A 23,608-nucleotide genomic window follows, 5' to 3' on the forward strand; every position below is an offset into this window, starting at 1 on the left:
AGGGCAGGCAGTTGTTCCCATGGTTTACCAAAGCTGCTAATGAGAGCTTAGATATAGCACACCAAACCTCTACAATATTTAGTCATACCAGCTTATTATGTAGCAACATCAAGGAGAGTAGTCGGGTCCCTAGACCCATGGGCTATCTGGGCCCCAGGTCATGTGGGGATAGTCCATTAGCTCCCGTTAGGGTACACCTGATGGCTATGAGAGCTACTGGCAAAGACTTTGGCCATAACAACTAAAATTTCTCAGGTAACTTTGTTTCCATTTTTATGTGCCATTCATTCATTCTGTTTTAATTGACAATGGTAAAGGTGGCAAAGCTTTAGGGTTACAAACTTCCTTAATTATTCTCTCAAAGGAGTACCACGATTATTAGATATATATGAGGGTTTCCCCAAGTGGGAAAGGTAGAGTCTAAAATTTCTTTGCTCTGTAAGAGCAGTTGTTTTATTGTTAGAAAGTCTACAGAAAGAAAAGAAAGAGCATGAAGAGGCTTCTAGCCACCCATGAAACAGACAGTATTAAGAACCTATCATAAACATATGGGGCAGGGGCTGGAATCAACATTATTTGTAGATAGTCAAACATGCTAAAAATTTTAGCCTATATTCTTAGCCAATCTTCTTATCCCACTTGTAAGTTTTCTTAGGATTGTGGGCTTGAAGAGTTGAAAAAAAAATAGACATTCTGGACAATTCCATTGAAGTTTCACTAACAAAGCGCATTTAGGATGGTTGTTAAGTTTTTCTATCCATATTGGTTTATAACTACAGCATTTTTTATAAGACTGTTTCAACCTATTTGGCCTATCTTGGTGTCACTAGAGACTGAGTGGAACAAATAATCTAATCTTTACTAAAGTGCCTTTTTCCTTTTTCTTTTTTCCAGAATAGGTGCCTAAAACTGGCATTAAATCAAGACTTGATGACATCAATCAGGATTTTGTTTTGGCTTTGATTTTTGAACTTGTTGGATAGGCTAGATGTATTTTAAAACAGTTCGTTTAGCATTATAATCTGCTAAAGCATTGCCTTTTGCTCGTTGAGTCTGCTTTTAAACTGTGCTTTAATCTTAATTACTACCAATTTCCTCTGGAAGAAGCAAGTCAATTAATTGGGTTTTGATATGGCTGGCATATTTAATTGCAGTTTCACCTCCAGATAAGAACTCTCATTGCTTCCAAAGCGCCAAAATCATTAAGGTCTCAAAAAGATAACTGCTATCTGTATAGACATTTCCTTTCCTATCTGTACCTACTTGACAGGGCTCAGTAACCCCAGCATCAACTAGAAATGAAATATTTTGTTCTTGTATGAGAGTGTCTCCCTCTTTAGTGAAGGGTAAATTTTGGTCAAACAGGAGGCATCGTTCAATTAGACAAAGTTTGTTCTTTATCTTTTTAGATTTTATCTTGAAGATAAGACACAGTAATTGTTCTTTAAACGTCCCTTGCCTTTCCTATAATGACAGGTATGTGAGGTTTTATTGTTGATTTGTTGTGTTTTCTGAGTAGTCCCAGAGTTGTCCTTTCTTAGGATTACTTAATTGTTAAATCTGAAGAGTTATTATGTAGGTCTAGAATTTTTGTTTGAGTCAATGTTGTCTTCAAAATGCCCAGCTAGGTCTTACAGTTCAGAGAGGGAGAAGTCTACCATCTCTTCGTATTTCTTATGAAATCTACCACAGCAGATTGAAGACAACCATCAACAAAGGTGACTAGAACAGTTGTAGTATCTTCTCCCCGACTGAAGCCAGAATACTTTCTAAAAGTGTTAGTGAGATGAGGTCTCTAATATCTGGAATGTATTTATTTTATGCCCTTGTATTCAGAACTGAAATTTTTACCAATTTTTATAGGAAAGATCTCAGGGACAGCTTTAATATATCTTTTTTTTTTTTTAGCTTTAATATATCTTACTCAATTTTTATACTTTTTTTATATGCATGCTTGGCCAACTTTTATTCATATAATTGATATCACGTTGGTAATCAATTCACTCTGATTTTTCTACGTTTTAACATTCTCTATTCCCAAGAGGTGATTCCTGGCCTAAATTTCACAAGGGACATACTAAATCCTTCCATGGATTTTTGTCTTCACTTGGGAGGGTTAGAGAAGTCTTTAACTAGATAATGCAAATCTAATCTTAACTAAAGCTTAAAACTCCAAAGCCAGCAAGTGTAGTCACCGTCTGAAACTGTAAGACATCCTAAGTGGCTGTTGACCAACAGGAGTGGGAAAGGTTAGTGGACAAAAAGGAAGAACATAGAAGGAATAAAGCAAGGGGTGGGCAGGTGTGGGGGTCAAATTAAAAGAGGAAGCCAGGGAAATTTTCATTTTAGAATTGTATCTGGCAGAGGGGTCAGTTCAAGTTTAAATTTTAATTCTTCCACGTAGGTACTTCTTTTCTCAGAGCAGCAATTTTAGATTCTTTCTGGATTTTAAAAGGCTTTTCCTACAAATCACAATACAGCTGGCCACCAAATATTTTAAGTCTTAGGATCCTTTGATTTCTAAGATGCCACACAGTAAAATTATTTTATTCGCGCCTTAAGTTCCTCATGTAGATCACTCAATTTCTTTATTGGCCTTAGTAAAATCCTGCAAGAGCTTCAAATACTAGTGCTTTTTCTTCTTTCTTTCTTCTTTCTTTCTTTCTTTCTTTCTTTCTTTCTTTCTTTCCTTCTTTTTTTTCTTTCTTTCTTCTTTTTTTTTCTATAATTCTCTACATATAACCCAATGACACAGAGGTGCATAAAAACTGATGATTATCTGTATCCAAATGATGAGAATAAATGAGAGAGAAAAAACAAAAAACAAAACACTAGATCCCAAGAGCCATCTCGTCCATGTGAGCCCTGAAACAAATAAATCTAAATTTTCAGGAGGCGAAATTACAAGTATGAATAAGGGCTTCGAGGATGCTCAGTATAAAGGAATGAGTAGGACTTATTCAGTGGTCCAGTGCCTGAGTTTCCAAGAAGGAAGCATGGCAATGGCCTCCTGCATGCTCTTTTCTTGTCAAAGTGGCCTGGATTGACAAGCAAGAGCACGAAACTATGGATTACAGTATCTCAAATTTTCAGAAATACCTTACGCAGTTTTATTTTTAATATAATTTATTTAATTTTATTTTTAATAAGTATTTTAAAATTTTTAGTTTAATTCCAGTTCACTAATATACAGTGTGATATTAGTTTCAGATGTACAATATAGTGATCGAACGCTTCCATACAACACCCTGTGCTCATCACAAGTGCCCTCCTTCATCCCCTTCACCTATTTCACCCATCCCTCCCCCCGCCACCTCGTCTCTGGTAACCATCAGTTTGTCAAGAGAGTGTTTCTTGATTTGTCTCTCTCTCTCTCTCTCTCTTTTTTTTCTCCCCACCTCCCAGTATTTTAGTGGTTTAATATAATAGGAACTTGTTTCTTGCTCATAGAATCAGGTGAGTGGTCACGATGCTTTAGTTACCAAATCACCACATGAAGGAAAGCCATGCCTCTATCTTGAACTTACGAAGTTTTAAACTATAAGGCACAATACTAAAAAGTAGAAAATGGTGATTTTTGTGTTGTTTTTCAGATTATCGGTGACTTAAATTTTACTTTTCTGAATTTTCTAAATTTTTTAAGCATATCATGTGTTAACTTTTCTAATTATAAAAATGAAAAAATGACAAAATTCCATCTATCTATCTGTTAATTAGGCATATTAGATGCAATATTACAAAATATATTTCCTTAAATTATTCATGGCATTTGTCAGCCTGATTTACCCTTTAATATTTAAAGGCATAGTTATATATATATATTACATATATAACTCCATATATGTATACACATGTATTTCACATATATACATATATGCATGTATATATATATATATATATATATGCACACACATCTATATACATCCATATATGCACATATATTTAGATCGGTGGCAAATGCCAAAATATTGTGACATCAGTATCTTAATAATTAAAAACGGTTATTTTATCATTTGCATTTCAAAACCTCATTCATGAAATCTAATTTCAAACTTCACAGACGCATCAAGGATTTGTAAATTCCAGCAAGATAAAATGTAAACAAAACAAAATGAAACAAACCAACATATATATATATACAAAGCCAGCCAACAGTCAACTATATTTCAATTTTTTAAAAAAGTCAATAAATAAAATGGAAGTCTTATTTCAGGAACCCAGTTTGTAGTTCTTAACTTTTCGACTGAAACAACATATGGCGGGGCGCCTGGGTGGCACAACGTCTAGCCCCGCATCAGGCTCCTCTGCTATGAGCCTGCTTCTTCCTCACCCACTCCCCCTGCTTGTGTTCCCTCTCTCGCTGGCTGTCTCTATCTCTGTCGAATAAATAATAAAATAAAATCTTAAAAAAAAAAAAACATATAGCAAGGCTCAGTAGCAGAGCTGAAGTCCAAAAACCAGAACAGTCTGTGATGTCATCAAACCCTCATAAAGTGTAAAGTTCTATACCAATTATCTAGTAATCCAAAAAGTTTTATCTACAGCAAGGGGTAAAAACTTAAACAAGGACTACTAGCAGTAAATAATTCTGCCAATATCTTTCCCAGTAGGGCGACTCCTCCAGCAATTTTCGGGATTAGCTGCCAGTGGCAAGCGTTTTCATAATCTGTTCTTAATTTTGCAATGTCTGAATGAACTTGGCTCTGACACATTCCTTGTTATTTCCCTACTACCAGTAGGATGAACAACTTGTCCAAGGTCATGCTGTGTCAAAGAAGTGCTAATGTGTTTATATAAACGCCGCAAACAGCACCTGTCTTGAGCACACTGTATTTTTTTTTCAGCTACAGTAGAACACACACACACAATTTCTTGGTATAGGAATGTAAAAGGGAGAAGAACACAAACTGAAAATTTAGAACGATAATAAAAATTAAATTGTTTTTGCTGAAGCCCAGTCGGCTATCATAACATTAAAACCAATTTCTTTTCCTCATCTACGGCTTTTCTTCATTTCCACTACTTATATAGGTAGAAATTTCAGTTAGTTTGTTCTTTTCAAGTGCTTTGAGAATTATAACTGAACTCATTTTCATTCTTTTCCTCAATATGTACATTGAGAGTGAAAATTAAATTAAATTAATATGGCATTTCTTTTGATAGGTGTGCATATACATATGTTCTAGATTTTTTATATATAAGGTAATTAATACTTATGAATCATCTTAAAGGAAAAATGCATAATTATGACTAAGCTTTGATAATATTTCTGCCCCCAAATTATTTGCCTGATGAACCAAAACCATTATTGACTTACGTAGTTCATCTTCTTTCTGTGTTATTTTGAAGTGTAAAACAAATCTTTAAATAACTCTTATTCCAGTCTCACATGTTTGTATGAAAGAAAAACTATCGTTTTTAATTCCAGGAAACATATGGCCCATCTTCAGTGTCCTTTGCTAGCTCTTAGAATAAATCTAGTAGTCATAGTTTCCAGATAAACATAAAATAAAATCCATTCCAATCAGGTGCAAAAAATTCAGCTAGGAAAATACTTCATTTTTTTAAGGAATTATAAAATATTGTAATCTTGGTGAATTATGGAATAAAAAATGGAAGATTGTAAATATATATGAAAATCACTTTTTTAATGAGGGTTAAATTGATAGCTTGTTAACTTTTATTCATATCTTATAAAAGATAAACATCTTTTATTATGCAATGTGAAAAACTTGTTAAAACTTTAATTACATTGTGATGCTTTCAGTTGCCATTCACTCATTTTCTTAGCAGTTAATATGTTTATGCTGAATGTTACAGCAAACAAATTCTTTAAAATAAGATGCTATTTCCAGCATGAAGCAGGGTAAACTGAAGCCTAAAATGAATTCTGTGTATCTGCAATTGAGTAACTTAGAAATGTTCAAAAAATTTTCAAAATTATAGCATAAATGAAATAGTTTTTATCATATGCTTTGGTATATATGAGACAGATTGAGAGACCCAGACAAAGAGATACATGTATGCAGGGCAGTGTACAACTCTTGGTCACAGGCATATGCTTGAGGGCCAGGGCTAGGCCCAGAATAAGGGTTAAAGGGCCAGCATATGGAGCCTAAAATACTGTAGAGCATGGTGTCAGTTCTAAGTGCTACCATGGGGCTCATAGTAACCTCCATTGTTGAAAAGGAGTCACCAGCTGGATCAAGATTTGTAACCACATTAGAAGCAAGTTTTCTAGTTGTCAGTGCTTGGGGCAAAGATTGTAAGAAGTGAGCAGCTGTCTCCTGAGAGAAAAGAGATCAGCTTTGGTGAATTCTGTGACAGTTCTGTCACTGACTGAGGGGTTGTTAGGGTTCACACAGATGAGGATTTTAAAATGGAGCTTCAAGGTCAAAAGGGAAAAGTGAAAGAAAATTTTGAATATTGCTAGGATCGTTAGGTTAAAGGATACAAATGTAAAAATAATTCTTGCAATGTGTGTTGGAAGAAAAGCAACGGCACCCAATGTGATCACTACGGGGATATGGTGCCATGTGTAAGTTAAGTAGAGCTCAGTCTTAGTTTCTAATGCCTGCCATCATCGTTTTGAGCAATACATTTGTCATTCTGACCTAAAAATCATGACTAAAGATTCTCTGTGCTATGTCAAAAATACCTGTAGTTCTATATAATGTGAAGAACAGTATTATGAAAATACAAAGTTCTAAAAGCATATATCATAACTATTATACTATTTATACTATTTTCAATGACCCTCCCTACTGCCTACTAAATTGAAAGGATGGTTATTGATTTAGAATTGGGTCAAGAGACATAACATCTTTTGGACAGCTAATGCCACAGTAATCACATGTATGTATTTTTTCTTTCAGTATTGCGAAATTTGTGACCTAAAAGAAGAGCATGAGAAAAGTTAATGTATGTGAGCATAAGGCTTAAGGGTTCTTTTGGAGCAAGTCAGAACATGACTTGAAAGGTGGAGAATAAAGGAGAGAGAGAAAAAGTGTATGAGAGAGACAGAGACAGACAGACCCAGAGAAATGGAGTGTGTGTGCACAAGAGAAAAAATGATTAAAGGAACTAAGATATGCTAAGAAAGAAAACAATATGAAAGATGCAGCCATTGAAAGTATTTTATTGGTATTGCACTTGGGTCGGTTTTAGCCTGTAAGACATTCATTAGCAACATATGTGCTATGAGAAACCTTTCTCCAGCTACACTTTTTTGTCAAGTAGACACTATATCACATGCATTAAGCAGAGGTTATTTCCCATAACAAAATGCTTCCATCAGCACTGATGAGGTGCTCTGAGTACCTATGCTGTTGGCAGTCAATAAATGCTTAATAGTAGTAATAATACCACAGATAGCACATAGTTTAAGAAGTAAAATTGGCCTTCACGTATTTGTCTCTTCCTCAAAGAATAAAATGTCTTCCCTGCCCTTTTTCATCTGATGTGATGTGAACATTTTCCCATTAATGTGAGGGTAGCTCTACTTTGATGAATGCTTCTGCTGCACTCAGGAAGATAAAAGTAGGCCAGATCATAATCACTTGAGTTGTGTTCATGGAAAGAAATGCTATAGGTTCTCAAAACATTTTACTCATCATATCTAATGTAGCTAGTTGCACTGACTTTCTCTAAAATCTTTGATGGTAGATGGAGTATTTGTTATCTTGAACCATGTGGCTAATTTCAGACTGTAAGAGACAGATGGAATAGAACAAACTGTATGGAGTAGGATTATTATTTTAATGAACATATATATTATATTTAAGCTACAATCTGTATAAAAGTACTCTAATTGTTGCCAAATAGGCATCTCAGAAGCTGAATGTATTATATGTAAAAGAAGAAAACAGTTAACAGGAGAAAAAAAGGAATCAAGAGTAAGTTTACACTTTTGCAAACTACATTTGAAACTTACATATATACAAACAAATTGGTTATATAATAGGTATATAACATAATAGGATATTTAAGGGTTTACTAAATTAGTATGCATAATTACTGAATCATATTATTTGGACATTTAGTGAAATTGTGTCAGATTCTTTAACAGTTTTATAAGAGAATTTTATCTTAAATTACCATTTCCATCATTACTAAACTCTAAGGAGTTATAGAAGATAATCTTTGTGTATGATATTTTTTTCAAGGATCTGACACACTCTTATTGGTTGTCTTTGTATCTGTTTGATTTCCTTTTCAGGGTTTTTGTCAATTGATTACTTGCTTGAATATTCTAACTGGAAATGCCCAAGAACCCTTGCCTGCTGGCATTCAAAACACTATAATACAGGACAATGATTAAAGAAAAAGGCTCCACTCCTGTTTGTGAGAGTACTGAATGACTGCTCATGTTTTTACAAATAAAGTTTTATGGAAACACGGCCTTGCTCATTCATTTATATATTGTCAATGACAGCTCTCTCACTTTAAGGGCAGAACTGTGGTGTGTGACACAGAGACCTTATAGTTTGCAAAGCCTAAAGTATTTTCTATCTGGCTCTTTATAGAAAAAGTTTCCTGACCTCTGAGTTATTATAATAAAGTAGATAAATTGTCTTAAGCCCTATTGCACTCTTCCCCCAATCTCTTTTCTTCTTTCCCTCCTCATTAGAAAATACCCAGATCTTATTCCCTTCCTACCATTCATTGACTGACTACATGGGCTTCAAGTTTTCACCTGAGAAACATTTTTTTAAAAGCTTGAAATAACTCAGTTAGAATGACTTTCAGAGATAACTGAAACACTCTAAGACCAATTCATTTTAAATAATATTTTAAAATAACAAGAGCAAATATAGATACAGCACTTACTAAGTTCCAATTATGGTTCTGAATATATAGCTTATATTGAATTATTTAATCCTCACCACAGCACCTTGGAGAGAAGTGTCATCTTTATCCCCTTTTGGGGAATGAAGAAATTTTGGTACAGAGAATATAAGTAATTTACCGAAAGTAACGTAGCTAAATGGAAGGCAGAAATGGAATTAGATTCCAGTACAGCTGGATAATAACTAAACTCTATGGCTTCAGTGTATATTTGTTGGCCAATTAATGTGCTTTATATTTTAATCAACATCATTACTGCCTCAACATCATTACCATTATCTCTTGTTCTTATACATTATCATAAAACTCTAATGTAAGCCAGGTGATACATTAACGATTTAAGGTTTTCACTTAATATATAGAGGTATCCTATGTCTCCAACTCTCCAGTGCTTAGTAATGCTCAGGAAACATTAAAACAGCACTTAACAGTGGAGAAGAAGAGTGGTGATACTTTGAGCTTTATGTGACATTGAACTGAAATTGAAAATGAGATTAAATATTTTCCAGATAGTGTAGAATTTCTTTATGAGAAAGAGATGGGGCATTTCCAGTTCTTCCATCACAAATCTCACTAGCAAATGTCAGAAATAAAATAATTTTACTATTACATGGAATTTTTATATGAAGACACAGATGAAGCACAGAAAAATAAGTGACCTTATAGAAATAAATAACAGACACAAGTTTACCTGGATGGTGACCACCAGAATCAAATTAGAAAGAACAAATTAGCCCAGCTACAGAAATAAACCATCACTGAAAAAAATCCCTACGAATTAGAGAGAAATACATTGTTCAAGAAATACATTATTATTATTATTAGTCAGTATAATAATTGAAAAAGGGAAAGATAGCTTTGGGAAAATGACTCTAATTTCAAACTAAGCATTAATTACTCTAATTATAAGTAAAATAGGGGAGAAAAAAATATGTAAGATCTGAATGTCAGTAAGACATCTTGAGAATTCTCTAGTTCATCAAGTTTTCTTTCTTTTGTAAAGAATATACCTAAGCTATTCAAACACACAAAAATTATCTCACCTTTAAACTCACATAATTATTTTTGATTTATGAGCCTGTCTTCATAATTCATTGTCTGAGAATCTCCTCTTACTCAGTCTTTGATTCACAAAAATAAAATAACACAACTTTTTTTTTTTCTAGAAAATTATGTAATGTACTAAATAGAGAGTGACAAAAAAATGTTTCTTTTTTAAAACTAAGCTCTAAAAGGAACTGAAGTGCTATGGTGTGATATGGTTAGTGCCATTTTATTTCATTCTATGTGATTGCATAGTCATCTTGAAAATGAGAAGTGCTATCAATTCAAAACATTACTTTTTACATTTAATAAAACATATTGGCTACTAGGATCAACCTTGAAACAAAAATAAATTTCATTGGATTAAAATTTTGTTACAATAGCTGTTTTTATAATAACTCATTTGAAAATGCCTAAACATTCATGTCTGATGGAGGGATAAATCTGTTTAAAGGGGTTTAAAGCACAACCACTCACAACTAAGCTGGCCTTTGTCAGCATGCACTTGACATCTGAATGAGTCTATTCTCTATGTGGTAAGGGGTCAACACAATAAAATGGCTGTCATTGAATCATTGAGTGGTTTTGGAGAATACTACCAAAATGCTGTCTAGGTATTCTGACACTAATCTGTGGAGAGGTCACTTTCACCTGAGTGACCTATGAAATCTCATGGTCAAGAAGACACAAACAATGCTTAACAAACCCAGAGACAGTAAATAGTTTAACCAGCTCTCCCTTGACCAAAGCTTTGTATTTACCCAAAGTCTTCTACAGGAGTATTGTTAAATCTGTTTTGGAACTATGGAGACAATGTGAACTTGACACCTTTGAACGGATGGGAATTTTTCTATTCCAAATCCCGTCCTGATTTAATCAGTTACTTTATTTTTTTTAATGTTTTTTTATTATATTATGTTAGTCACCATACAGTACATCCCTGGTTTCTGATGTAAAGTTCGATGATTCGTTAGTTGCGTATAACACCCAGTGCACCATGCAATACGTACCCTCCTTACTACTCATCACCAGTCTATCCCATTCCCTCACCTCCCTCCCCTCTGAAGCCCTCAGTTTGTTTCTCAGAGTCCATAGTCTCTCATGCTTCATTCCCCCTTCTGATTACCCCCCCCCATATGATTTCTCTCATCTATGGAACATAAGAACTTGGAAGATCAGTAGGGGAAGAAAGGGACAGTTACTTTAATATGTTCATTAGTTTTATTATTGTTGCTGTTGTTGTTTAAAATGTTTAAAATATGTCAGATTTCCATTGAGGAAAGGGGTCAATTATTTAAAAGAAGATTAGAAAACCCCTGCAATGAAGAAATAAATTAGTTCCTGAGACCATCTCAATGTTTAACAGTTATATACTCATTCAGTTTTTTAAATTATAACATGGTTCGACACAAGATGACTCTATAAATAGACTACGTCTTCAAAGGTCTATTTTAAAAATTAGGCAGAGTATAAAATAATCTACATATTATTCAGAATTAGATATGTTATTGTGTTTTAAAGTGATGTAATTGTTAAATTTAAAATTTTTGTAAAATAGCTCAATACTCTGATTAAGGAAAAAAGTGTATATTATAAGCCCAAAGAAGTGTGTGTTGTGACCCAAAGATACTAAAGACTATCTTTAGAAAATCCAGTGGAAATATTTAATAATAAAATCTGTAGATAGCAAATGTTGCCTTGTTTTACCAAAAAGGTAGGTAAATTGGGAAACTCATAAAGAGTGGCTTGCAATTAATCTCCGATAAAATTCTTGAATTGCAAGAGTTATAAATCAAATCACTGATCACTTAGACGTCAGCACAGTTTCCATAGAGCAGGTCACATTTTTTCTAGCATGCTTTAATAGAGCTATTTAAGCATGAAGAATCTCATACGGACATCAGATAGTTAAAACTACTTCTGGCCGATCCTCAATTCAACTTCTTCCTTTGGCTTCATAATCAACACAGTTCTGCATTCATTCTTTTTTTTTTAAGTTTTTATTTAAATTCCAGTTAGTTATCACACAGTGTAATATGAGTTTCAGGTGTACAATATAGTAATTCAACATTTCCATACTGTATTCATTCCTGAGTTCACTGCTGCTCATAGTTATGATTAAAGAAACTCTCTCCTCACCACTTCTGTTCTACAAAACCTTCACTGGCTAAGCTATAAAAGCAGGATATTTAGGTGATGTTTAAGAAATCAAAGCTTCATTTTTAAAAGTAGTTTAAACTTAAATATCAAGAATTTTTTTTAAACAGTGTTTTGGATGCAGTGTATCTCAAGCTCACCACGGTGCTTGACATTTTGGTGGGTCTTCCAAATGAAATATAATTTGCTAGAAGTTCAATTAAAGTAAATTAAATATAGAGGGAAAGTTCTAGCAGCAAGCTATAGACTTGGTAATTGTGCCCTTGGTCACAATTTTTGGTAGAAATTAGAGTGGCATTAGTTCTTCCTATTCCTGTTTCCTCCCCAACTCCACTTATTAATTCTCAGAATATCATGGATTTGATATGTATCAGGCCCAGGGCTGATGCTGAGTGTCAAAGTGGTGAATTGGCCAGACTTTGCTCCTCTCTCATGAAGTTTATAGACTTCTAAGATCTTTCAAGGCAGGGGACACCTGGGTGGCTCAGTTGGTTAAGAGTCTGCCTTCAGCTCAAGTCATGAACCCAGGGTCCTGGGATCGAGTCCTACATCATGCTCCTTGCTCAGTGGAGAGCCTGCTTCTCCCTCCACCTGTCACTCCCCCTGCTTGTGCTCTTTCTCTCTGACAAATAAATAAAATCTTTAAAAAAAATCTTTCAAGGCAGGAAATGTGTCTTATTCACTTAATTGTATCATAAGTACCTATAATAGTTGCTTAATAAGTATTTATGAATTCTGATTGAAAATTTATAAGGCATACATAGCACATTTTCCAAATTTTGAATGCTACTAGAGATTTACTCAATGTATTGAATAAGTGACCACAAGTTTAAAAGATTTTAAAAATCTGGATTTTTAAATCTGGGATCATAATGAATACGATTAAATTTGTAGAGATGTGTTTAAAAAAAAAAACAAAAGCAAAAAACTCAAGGTAATGCAGAGCTACAGGATGAGATAGATATAACCTTAATGGAAGTGTCTATAAAAATAGCTTAACAATTTTAGTTTATTTTCAGTTCCTTGGTGTAATTTGACTTCTGAAATAGTAAATAAAATTTTAGGTAGAACAACAGTGTTCAGATGAAAGAAAAGAGCAATCCATTTGCCAGAGTATAATCAAAGCTAAGTTTTTTATGTGAGAGAAACTCAAGGAGAGGCTGAAGGAATTAGTATCAGTTCTCTTGGTGAAGAGAGGCAGAGGAGAGCTAGCTTTAAAAACACAAAGGAATGTCAAATGGAAGATGAATTACTATGTTTTGTCTGGATACAAATGGAAGACTCATAAAGAATTAGACACCAGGCTCCTAGAATGAGAATCCTAGGAAGATCAGATCCTAGGGTCAGCATAGTTCTGGTCTCTTGGTTCCTAGGATCAGAATCAGGAAAAGAATCTTTATAAATGTCAGGTCACACCTTATTTAGGAGGTCTATGAGGGAAGGGAAGACCTGAAGGCTCCCTGGAGATATCTCTACCCTATGAGAGCTGAGAGTCCCAGTAATTCTTATCAAAAAGGATGAGAAAGTTATGAGCAGGAGATAAAGCTATGGATCAGAAACTTGGAAAGTAGGACACTGAGGGGTGAAAATCAGAATAATTTGGTTACAGATAATTGAGAGGTCTCATAGAAATGGGTCACAGTTGGAGTAGGTGGAGAAAGGACAAGGCTTGAATGAAGAGAGAAACCAGGTCAGGGAAATCAGGTGGCTGTCATTTTCTAATGATGACACTCCTTTATTTGGGGTTCTCACTCCTTCTGCCCATCAGGTATGGGTTCCTAAAGGAATATGCTTCTGGGAGAAATTAAAACATAACTCAGTTTAAGTATATATGTTCTAATAGGGAAAGTTGTTTAAAAGTACAGTGAGATTCCCTATTTCCTATGACTGAAAGAATTCCGAGGCAGGGTGTACCCCTGAGTTTTTCAAGATGTGGGAATTTTTCTTAATAATTATCCTAGAAAGCTTATTTATCTCACACACTACACTTTAATGTTGAGGTTTGACAAGAATCACAAAGTGTGGAACAAATTTTATTTTGTACGTTTGAAGTTAAGATGTCAATAGCCAATTCACCAATGTATACGTTGCCTGCAAATTAACCTGACCCTTGAACTTCTAATTGTTGGAATAAAAAGTGATTGCTTAATATAATATGATGGTTGAAGTGCCTTTTATGCATTACATAAGAATACAAATTAGCAATTAGAAAAAATCCAGGAGTCAAGAATTTCTTAAACTAAATGCAGAATCAAGTCAAGTGACATAGTTTATAGCTTTTAAAGCTTGGAGACAATCTTTGAAACTGGGTTAACACCAGTATTTTAAAAAGTACTGACAACCAACATCCTTAACGAATTTGAAGAAGTAAGTTGGTCCCTAATCACTATCTACATGTATGGTCAATATACAAACATTCACAACTCCTTTAAAAACAAGCCCTGAATCACTCGCAACTAAAAGATAAACACCAAGACGACTCTATTTCAGTAGTTCCTTTTGGTATATTTTGCTCTAACCGTGCTTGTGTTTTTTTGCTTTCTGCTGCTATTTTTTGTTTTGTTTAGATTTTTTTCTTTTTTCTCTCTTCCCCCTGAGAAAAAGGTAGAGTGGTGGGAGATGTGGAAATTCTCTGGGTTACAGGATAACTCCCGCTTGGCCGCCTCATTTAGCAGCTGGTAATTCTGTGCAGCAATGCTCAGCACTCACTCTTCCAGTCTTTTATGTAATATAATATATATTTTTAAAATTGATTGTAATTTTTTTTAGCACTTTGGGGGCTGCTGGTGGTCTCTTTTTCAGGCTAAATAGACCAACTGCTGCTGCTAAAAGAGTTTATTCGACCACCCACACTCGGAAGCACAACCTCCTTCTCCCCGTGTCCCCTGAAGTAGCAGTCGGCGAGGCCCGTGCAGTAATAACTGTGAGCAGCCTTCGGGCTCAGAAAAATGTCACAGCTTGATCCCTGGAGCCTCTAGTGCCCCCATTCAATCAGTGTTCAACTGCCTGACGCACCCTGAAACTTAAAATGAAAGCGCTGGATTCATGGCCAAAAATACAAACTCCCCGCGGGCTCCTCCGGTGGGCGTTATTGAAGTTCTCAGTCAGCTCGCAGACAGTTACCTAGCCTTTCCTTCGGTCCCAGGCAGCAAGGAAAAAAGGCACAACTGTAACATTTTCTGCACAAAGGCCTTGACTGGGATGCAGAAAGGCTTAAAAACAGCAGGTGCATACTTTTTAAAACAACATTTTGACAGATACAGTCAGGTGATAAAATAGAGTAAACTTATAATTACCTCAGCGGTTGGAGGCGAGCCGAGGAAGGGACAGCGCCCAGAAGGGGTGTGCCAACGAATCGAACTTCATTCCAGTTTGCTCTGAAATCATAGGATTTGACAGTGTGTATATGTGTCTTAATTATGGTAAGGGGTGATAATTTTGAGGCCCAGATGAGGACAGAAGAATGGGAAAGCAACAGTGGGTAAAATTTGGTTGAAGTATTTCCTCCCCACTCCGCGCTGAAAGGCGTAGGTGATGGTTCCCCGCCTGCGTCTGCGTGAGAGAAGCCCAGGGCAAAGCGGACCCGGAGGTTTCGGTCCTGGAGAGACAGAGTAGGTAATAAACACATGTAGAAATGTACATCAATAATAGTAACAGTCTTCTTGATACCCTTATGATCCCTGGGCCCCCAGATGCTTCTCATTGCCTGTGTTTATTTCTTTTTCCAGTAAAATTGCATTTTCTAAACTTTCAGACTTTGCTATGACTCTGATAGAAGGGTTTAGAAAGGAGTAAATCATTTCCTTTACTTGCTGCCATATTCCAAAAGTATCTATTTTTTCCACAGTATGAAACAACACATTTAATGTAGAGATGTAAACAGAGATATGATTGTATAATTTGTGTATATAAGTCAAATCTTGTTTCATATCATTGTTTGATAATTAAATTTATTGTAATAGGACTACAAAGGCAATACCTGCCCTCTATTCAATGAGTAATAAGACTCAATCATACAGCAAGTTGCAGGCCCAACACTGGGCTCCATCTCACAACCTTGAGGTCATGACCTGATCTGAAATCAGGAGTCAGATGCTTAACTGACTGAGCCATCCAAGCACCCCTCTAATTTACTATTCTTTCGTAAGATAGGGTTTCGTTCTTGATTAGGAAGTTCGGTGAATCTCACGACCCATTGGATATGTGTGCTCACCACGGCCAAGGGAACTGGCATGCTGAGAAGAGAAGGGCTCCTAAAGCTAAAGAATTTTTATTCAAATAATTGAGCAGTGATGAGCATGAAAATGGATCCTGGTTAAATAAATGAATCCTTTTTTCTCAAAATTATCTCAAACAAAATATTAAATTTTTGAAAGTAAATAATAGGATTGATCATCTTGATTCACATAAAAATATAGCTTTTTATTAGGTAGAGAATACTATGTAAGATGTTTATTTTAACTCTATGAACCTTACATAGTTGGGGAAAAAAGGATTGTCTCTCACCTTTCAGTTACAAAACTGACAAAATGGTGTCTGGAAAAATCAGCAAAGAAGAAAATGAAGCCAATGCTTAGATTTTTAATGAGGCTTTGTAGTATAAAATTTGATATAGCTTTTAACTATTTCTTCCTCTTTCTATCGATGTCATGAACGATTGTGTTTTCAAAAACAGTGAGTAGCAGCTTGGAGAAAAACTGTATATTCCAGATAGTCTTCTTTTAACAAAATTTTGTAATATATCACTTTTACCCCAGGGTTTAAGTACAGAAATATATATAGAGAGAGAGAATGAGAGAGAGGTAGAGAGAGAGAGAGACAGGAAGAGTGAGAGAGATGTTTATACATTAGAGCAGAGGTTGGCAAAAATGTTCTATAAAAGGCCATATAGTAAATATTTTAGGTTTTTTAGGCTTTGTGGGCCAGAAGGTCTCTGTTACAACTATTCAGTCCTGTCGCTGCAGTGGGAAAGAGGCCATAGATGATATGTAAACAGATGAGAATGGCTGTGTTCCAACAACATTTTATTCAGGAAAGTAGGCTGAGGGGGTAACATCAGTGAATGATAGAGTAAGGACCTCCAAGAATTCCCTCCTCCCTAAAAGCAACGAAAATTGGTAAAAGTGTCAGAATAAACTTTTTCAATACTCTGGAAATTCAAGTCTTGCAGCAATCATGGGATTATATTTTAAAAATAAATGGTTGAATCTTGGTAAAAACAGTGAGCTTTGTGGCATTATAACTTGACCTGTTCCCATTCCCCACTTCAGTTCTGGAGGCCTCAGGAATTAAAAGCCTGCAACAATAGTGAAAACCAGCAGCATGGCAGCCACCAGAGAGTACAGAATAAGGGTGGAGCCTCTTTAAACCTCCTTCCCAGAGAATTGTCATTATTTGACCTGTCAAGTATGTGTAGTAAAGAATTTGACCTTGTCCAAAGAGAGGTCTGGCCTTTGCCCTCAACTTTTGGGAGGTAATCAGTGTCACACCTGATAGGAGTGTCTTTGTTTAGGGCAGAGGCTGACCATACCAGATCTTAGGGTGAGGCTGGCCACAGCAGAACACAAACCATGTGATTAAGGGAAGAAGACTTAGGTCACATGACATCAGTTGACCTGGAGACCGGATTCAACCAAGTGGGCAATCAGATCAATCAGTCATGTATGTATAATGAAGTCCCAATAAAAATTCCGGACAATAAATCTCTGGTAAACTTCCTTGGCTGGCAATAGTTCATGTGTATTGTCACACATCAATGCCAGGAGGACAATGTGTCTGGACAACAACAGAATTTCATGTTTAGAACCCTCTTAGACTCTGTCCTATACATCTTTTCCTTTGGTTGATTTTAATTTGTATCCTCTCCTTGTAATAAAACATACTTGTGTGTATAATAGCTTTTAATCAGTTTTGTGAAGTTTTCTAACAATCATCAAAATTTAAGGTGATTTTGGGGACCCCCCTCAAACTGTCCTTTGATGTCAGAAGTCTCGGGAAGATTTGGCAGTCTGGAGAACTATCCTCTCAAACTTCACAGTTTGACTTTGGGTATTTGGTAACAGGATTGGAAGTTCCCTAGAATGATATTGATTCACCAATACATGATGTTTAGAAAGATAACGCATAATAGGGTAGGAGATGAGGAAACTCTGAATGGTCATAGGGTCACTCATGGTATGGAACTGCAGCTGTGTTTTGATTAGTTCATGGAAGTAAAATTTATCAATGGAATTTAGAAATGATGGAGCCATCTCCTGAAAAGTTGGTTTACCAGACACATAAAGAAATGTAAGGCAAGAAGATACGAGCTCACTACATAATCATTCAGTTATTGATAGCTGTAATAACTAAAATGAGAGCAAGGGAGAATTCTGGGCCGAATGTGCATACTGGCCCATCCAAGTTATAGCCTCTAAACGCAGGTCCCACATCAATGGGTAAAGTTAAAATACACATTAAAAGGGTGTTAAGGCAAATTCTGACTCTGGGCCAAGCTTGGGTCCTGACAAGACTGAGTTATAGTCTCTAGCCTCAGGGCCCTACCAATGGTAAAGTTAAAATAAAAGCAAAGAAAATACTGGTGTAGATCTTAACTGAGGTCTCAGAGCTACTTCCAAAGGGAAAAATTATTCTGAAAAATAGATAGCAAAGGAGGTTAGAACGATTCATGAGAATGGGCAAAACAAAGAGGAAAGAAAAAGAAGAGAGTCGCAGGATTCATCCTAACAAGGTGCAAATCTTTAAATAGTATGAAGAAAAGAGATGAACAAAGCAGAAATTGATGGGGTCCAAAGAAAGGTCTTAATCCAGCACTCCTCAAATTTGGGTGGATCAGTGGAAGCCCCTGACATTTGAACACTGAAGGGCTAACATTGAAGCATGACCTCCGATTACTTGGAACAATAGTCATACAAGGTATTTAAAACAATGACTGATCAAAGGGTCTGGGTCCCTTGCCCTGACTCCCAACTGGCAATCGAAGCCTCCAGAAGCATGAATGAATAAAATGGTCAGCGGGTGGAAAGAAAACATTTCAGAGACTCCTGGACATGGGAGCTCATGCACTGTGTTTCCAAAAGAAAGGAAAAAATGAACATTGTCTCAAAGATGTGGGATATACCATCAAGTGTATCTGCAAACACATAATGTGAGACCTCAAAAAGGGAGAAAAGGACGAACAATATTTTAAGATATAATTTTTGAATTCTTCCTAAATTTGATAGAAAACATTAATCCACACATCTGAGAATCTCAATCAATTCCAAGTATAACATACTCAAAAAGATTGACACCTAAACACATCATAATCAAATGGTTGAAAACCAAAGAGACAATCTTGAAGCTGCGAGAAGGAATTCGGAACTTACAAGGAATCCTCAATAAGATTAAAAGCTACTTTCTCATCAGAAACCATGGAAGTCAAAAGGCACGGCCATGACATAAAGTGTTAAAAGATAAAACTGCTAAACAAGAATTCTATACAGCAAACTAGCCTCCAAAAAGGAAGGAAAAAATAGGCACTGAAATTTAAAAAAAAAAAAAAAGCCAGAAAAATAGAGAATTCTTTGCTAACAAACCTGTCCTACTAGAAATATTCAAGGGAATTGTTCAGGCTGGAATGAAAGAACATTAGACAATAACTTGAACCCACTGAAAAAATAAAAAGCACTGGTAAAGGGAACCACACAGGTAAATATAAGAGATAGTATAAATATAGTGCAAAGACTTTGAATAGGTTTTTCTATTTCTTCTTGTTGGAAACATATTTTATGTGTTTTTCTCAGGGACTTTTTTTATTTTCTCAACTATTTTTGTGAGCAGCTTCACAGTTCTGTTCTTTCTTACAATGTTTAATTGTAACCTATAATTATTGATTATATCTTGCTTTTATTTTAGTGGATCCCAAAGAACCCCATAGCTAATATGTTGCATTTTTCTTCTTCTTCACAATACCTCAGTCAGGGCAAATAGAAATCCAAAACACCGGGGACTCCTGGGTGGCTCAGTCGGTTAAGTGTCTGCCTTCGGCTCAGGTCATGATTTCAGGGTCCTGGGATCAAGACTCACATAAGACTCCCTGCTCAGTGGGGAGCCTGCTTCTCCCTCTCCCTCTGCTGCTGCTCCCCCTGCTTGTGCTCTCTCTCTAATAAATACATAAAATCTTAAAGAGAAAATAAAACAGAAATCCAAAACACTGATAAGGAAATACGGAAGCCCTTGCATGCCAATTACTAAAAATAACTAACAGTTTGGTGAAAGAAGAGATTTCCTAGCTCGTGGAAACTTGCTTCTACGCCATGCTGCACAAGGTACACAGTGATATCTGTTCTCATCAGGATTTGCAGAGTAAGTCTGACTTTTAGTCACTGTAAAATAAAACTTCCTTTGTAGTAATGATCTGGTTGTTATCTTTAGGCTAACACAGGACTTCTGGGATCTAATTTTAGTTCTGTTTTGAATGGTGTTAGTCTTTTTTTTTTTTCCCCTCACACATCATTGCATGATTGAGATTGGACATTTGTGAAATATATATAGTTACTATCCCACATTGGTATTCTGAAGTTGAATGAGTGATTTTTGTGAGACAGGGGAGAAGTCAACACTTTCATTTAAATTTACAGATACAAGGTGGGTGTTGTAAGTACAGGCACACCTCGGTTTATCACACTTCACGTACTTTGTGTTTTTTACACATCGAAGGTTTGTGGTAACCCTGTGTTGAGTGAAATGGTCAGAGACATTTTTCCAAAAATATCTGCTCACTTTATGTCTCGTCACATTTTGGTAATTCTCACAATGTTTCAAGCATTCTCATTATTATTATGTCTGCCATGATGATCTGTGATCAGTGATCTTTGATGTTACTATTATGACTGTTTTGAGGTGCTATGAACTATGCCATATAATTTTTAATTGATAAACATGTGTGTTCTGTTTTACCAACCGGCTATTCTCTCTCTCTCCCTCTCCTCAGCCTTGCTGTTCCCTGAGACAAAACAATATTGAAATTAGGCCTGTCCGTAACGTTACTATGGCCTCTATGTGTTCAGGTAAAAGAAAGAGTCCCATGTTTTTCACTTTAAATCAAAAGCTAGAAGTGGTTAAGCTTAGGAAGGCACAGAGAAAGCTGAGATAGGCTGAGAGCTAGGAGGTCCCTTATGCCAAACAGTCAAGTTGTAAATGCAGAGAAAAGTTCTTGAAGGAAATTAAAAGTGATACCACAGTAAACACACAAGTGATAAGAAAGCATAACAGCCTTATTGCTGATATGGAGAAAGTTTTAGTGGTCTGGACAGAGTTCAAGCCAGCTACAACATTCCCTTAAGCCAAAGCCTAATCCAGAGTAAAGCCCTGACTCTTTTTAATTGCATGAAGGCTGAGAAAGGTGAGGAAGCTACAGAAGAAGAGTCTGAAGCCAGCAGAGGCTGGTTCATGAGGTTTAAGGGAAGAAGCCGTCTCCATAACACCAAGTGCGAGGTGCAGCCGCAGGTGCTGATGTGGAAGCCGCGGCAAGTTCGCCAGAAGATCTAGTGAAGTTAATTAACAAAGGTGGCTACACTCCACAACAGATCGTCAATGTAGATGAAACAATCTTCTATTGCAAGAAGATGCCATCTAGGACGTTCTTATCTAGGGAGAAGTCAATACCCGGCTTCAAAGCTTCCAAGGACAAGCTGACCCTCTTGTTAGGGGCTGAAGCAGATGGTGACTTCAAGTTGAAGCCAATGCACATTTACTATCTGAAAATCCTAGGGCCCTTAAGAATTACGCTAAATTTACTCTGCCTGTGCTTTATAAATGGAACAACAAAGCCTGGATGACAGCACATCTGTTTACATGGTTTACTGAGTATTTTAAGCCTACTGTTGAGAACTACTCAGAAAACAAAGATCCCTTTCAAAATATCACTGCTCACTTACAATACACCTGGTCACCCAAGAGTTCTGATGGAGATGTACGAGATGAATGTTGTTTTCATGCCTGTGAACTCAACATCCATTCTGCAGCCCACGGATTAAGGAATAGTTTTAACCTTTGAGTCTTATTATTTAAGAAATATATTCCACAAGGCTACAGCGGTCACAGTGATTCCTCTGATGGATCTGGGCAAACTCAATTGAAAACCGTCTGGAAATGTTTTGCCAGTGTAAATGCTATTAAGAACATTCATGATTCACGGGAAGAGGTCAAAATATCAAAATAAACAGTTTGGAAGAAGTTCATTCCAACTCTCATGGATGACTTCGAGGAGTTCAAGACTTCAATGAAGAAAGTAACTGCGGATCAGAAATATCAGAATAGCAAGAGAACTAGAATTAGAAGTTGAGCTTTAAAATGTTAGTGAATTGCTGCAATCTCATGATAAAACTTTCGCAGATAAGGAGTTGTTTCTCATGGATGAGCAAAGAAAATGGTTTCTTGAGATGGAATCTACTCCTGTTAAAGATGTGAAGATTGTTGAAATGACGACAAAGCACTCAGAATACTGCGTAAACTTCGTTTGTAAATCAGCAGGATTTGAGAAGATTTACTCCAATTTTGAAAGAGGGTCTACTGTGGGTAAATGCTGTCAAACAGCATCCCATACTACAGAGAAATTGTTCATGAAAGGAAGACTCAAAGGATGTGATGAACTTCATTGCTGTCTTATTTTAAACAACTGCCACAGCCACCCCAACATTCAGAACCCACCCCGATCAGTCAGCAGCCTTCGGCATCAAGGCAAGACTCGCCACCAGCAAAATGATCATGACTCACCGAAAGTTCGGATGATGGTTAACATGTTTTAGCAATAAAGTATTTTTAAATTAAGGCATGTATTTTTTTAGATATAATGCTATTGCACACTTAAAAACTACAATATAAATATAACTTTTATATAAAAACTCAGTGTAAAGACCACTTTAAATTATAACTGGTAAACCAAAAAAGTCATTTGACTCGCTTTATTGTGGTACTGCCTTTATTGCAGTGGTCTGGAAGCAAGCCTGCCGCATCTCCAAGTATGCCTGTACTGCAAAGTCATCTCTTTTCGTCACCACTGTCTCATCTTTCCCCACCGTGACACCTTTCTTCCACTTCTCAATTCTTTATTAAATTCCTCTTACCTTGACTAGGAAGTAAATGATTCTGAGCTCCAACAGGAATTTTAGTCTTAAAGGAGCACCTCCTATCTTCCAGGATTCTACACTATTTCTATGTGTGCACTCCACTATGCAATTTGCTATTTCTGCACTGCTAAGTGTAAGAGAGCTTAAGCAACACTGCAGTTAAACAGTAAATAACTTTGACCTAGGGGCCTTTTTGTCCAGAGAATGACAGTGTTGGGAACTTAGACGTGGATCCCAGTGTCGTATACAAATAATCATCTGTATGAAATGGCTACAATTCTCTTAGGCAACATCTTTCATATTTTGAAATCCTTTCTAGAATGTAAACATCTTTTTTTTTAAAGATTTTATTTATTTATTTGGCAGAGAGAGAGATCACAAGCAGGGGAAGCAGCAGAGGGAGAGGGAGAAGCAGACTCCCCGAGGAGCAGGGAGCCCGATGTAGGGAT

General features: G+C 36.1%; 1 pseudogene; it reads left to right on the forward strand.

The window, feature by feature from the left end:
• Nucleotides 1–21,079: 21,079 nt before the first annotated feature.
• On the forward strand, nucleotides 21,080–22,828 carry LOC113260764 (tigger transposable element-derived protein 1-like; annotated as a pseudogene).
• Nucleotides 22,829–23,608: the final 780 nt, after the last annotated feature.

Source organism: Ursus arctos, unplaced genomic scaffold (assembly GCF_023065955.2).
Source record: "Ursus arctos isolate Adak ecotype North America unplaced genomic scaffold, UrsArc2.0 scaffold_15, whole genome shotgun sequence".
NCBI lineage: Eukaryota > Metazoa > Chordata > Mammalia > Carnivora > Ursidae > Ursus > Ursus arctos.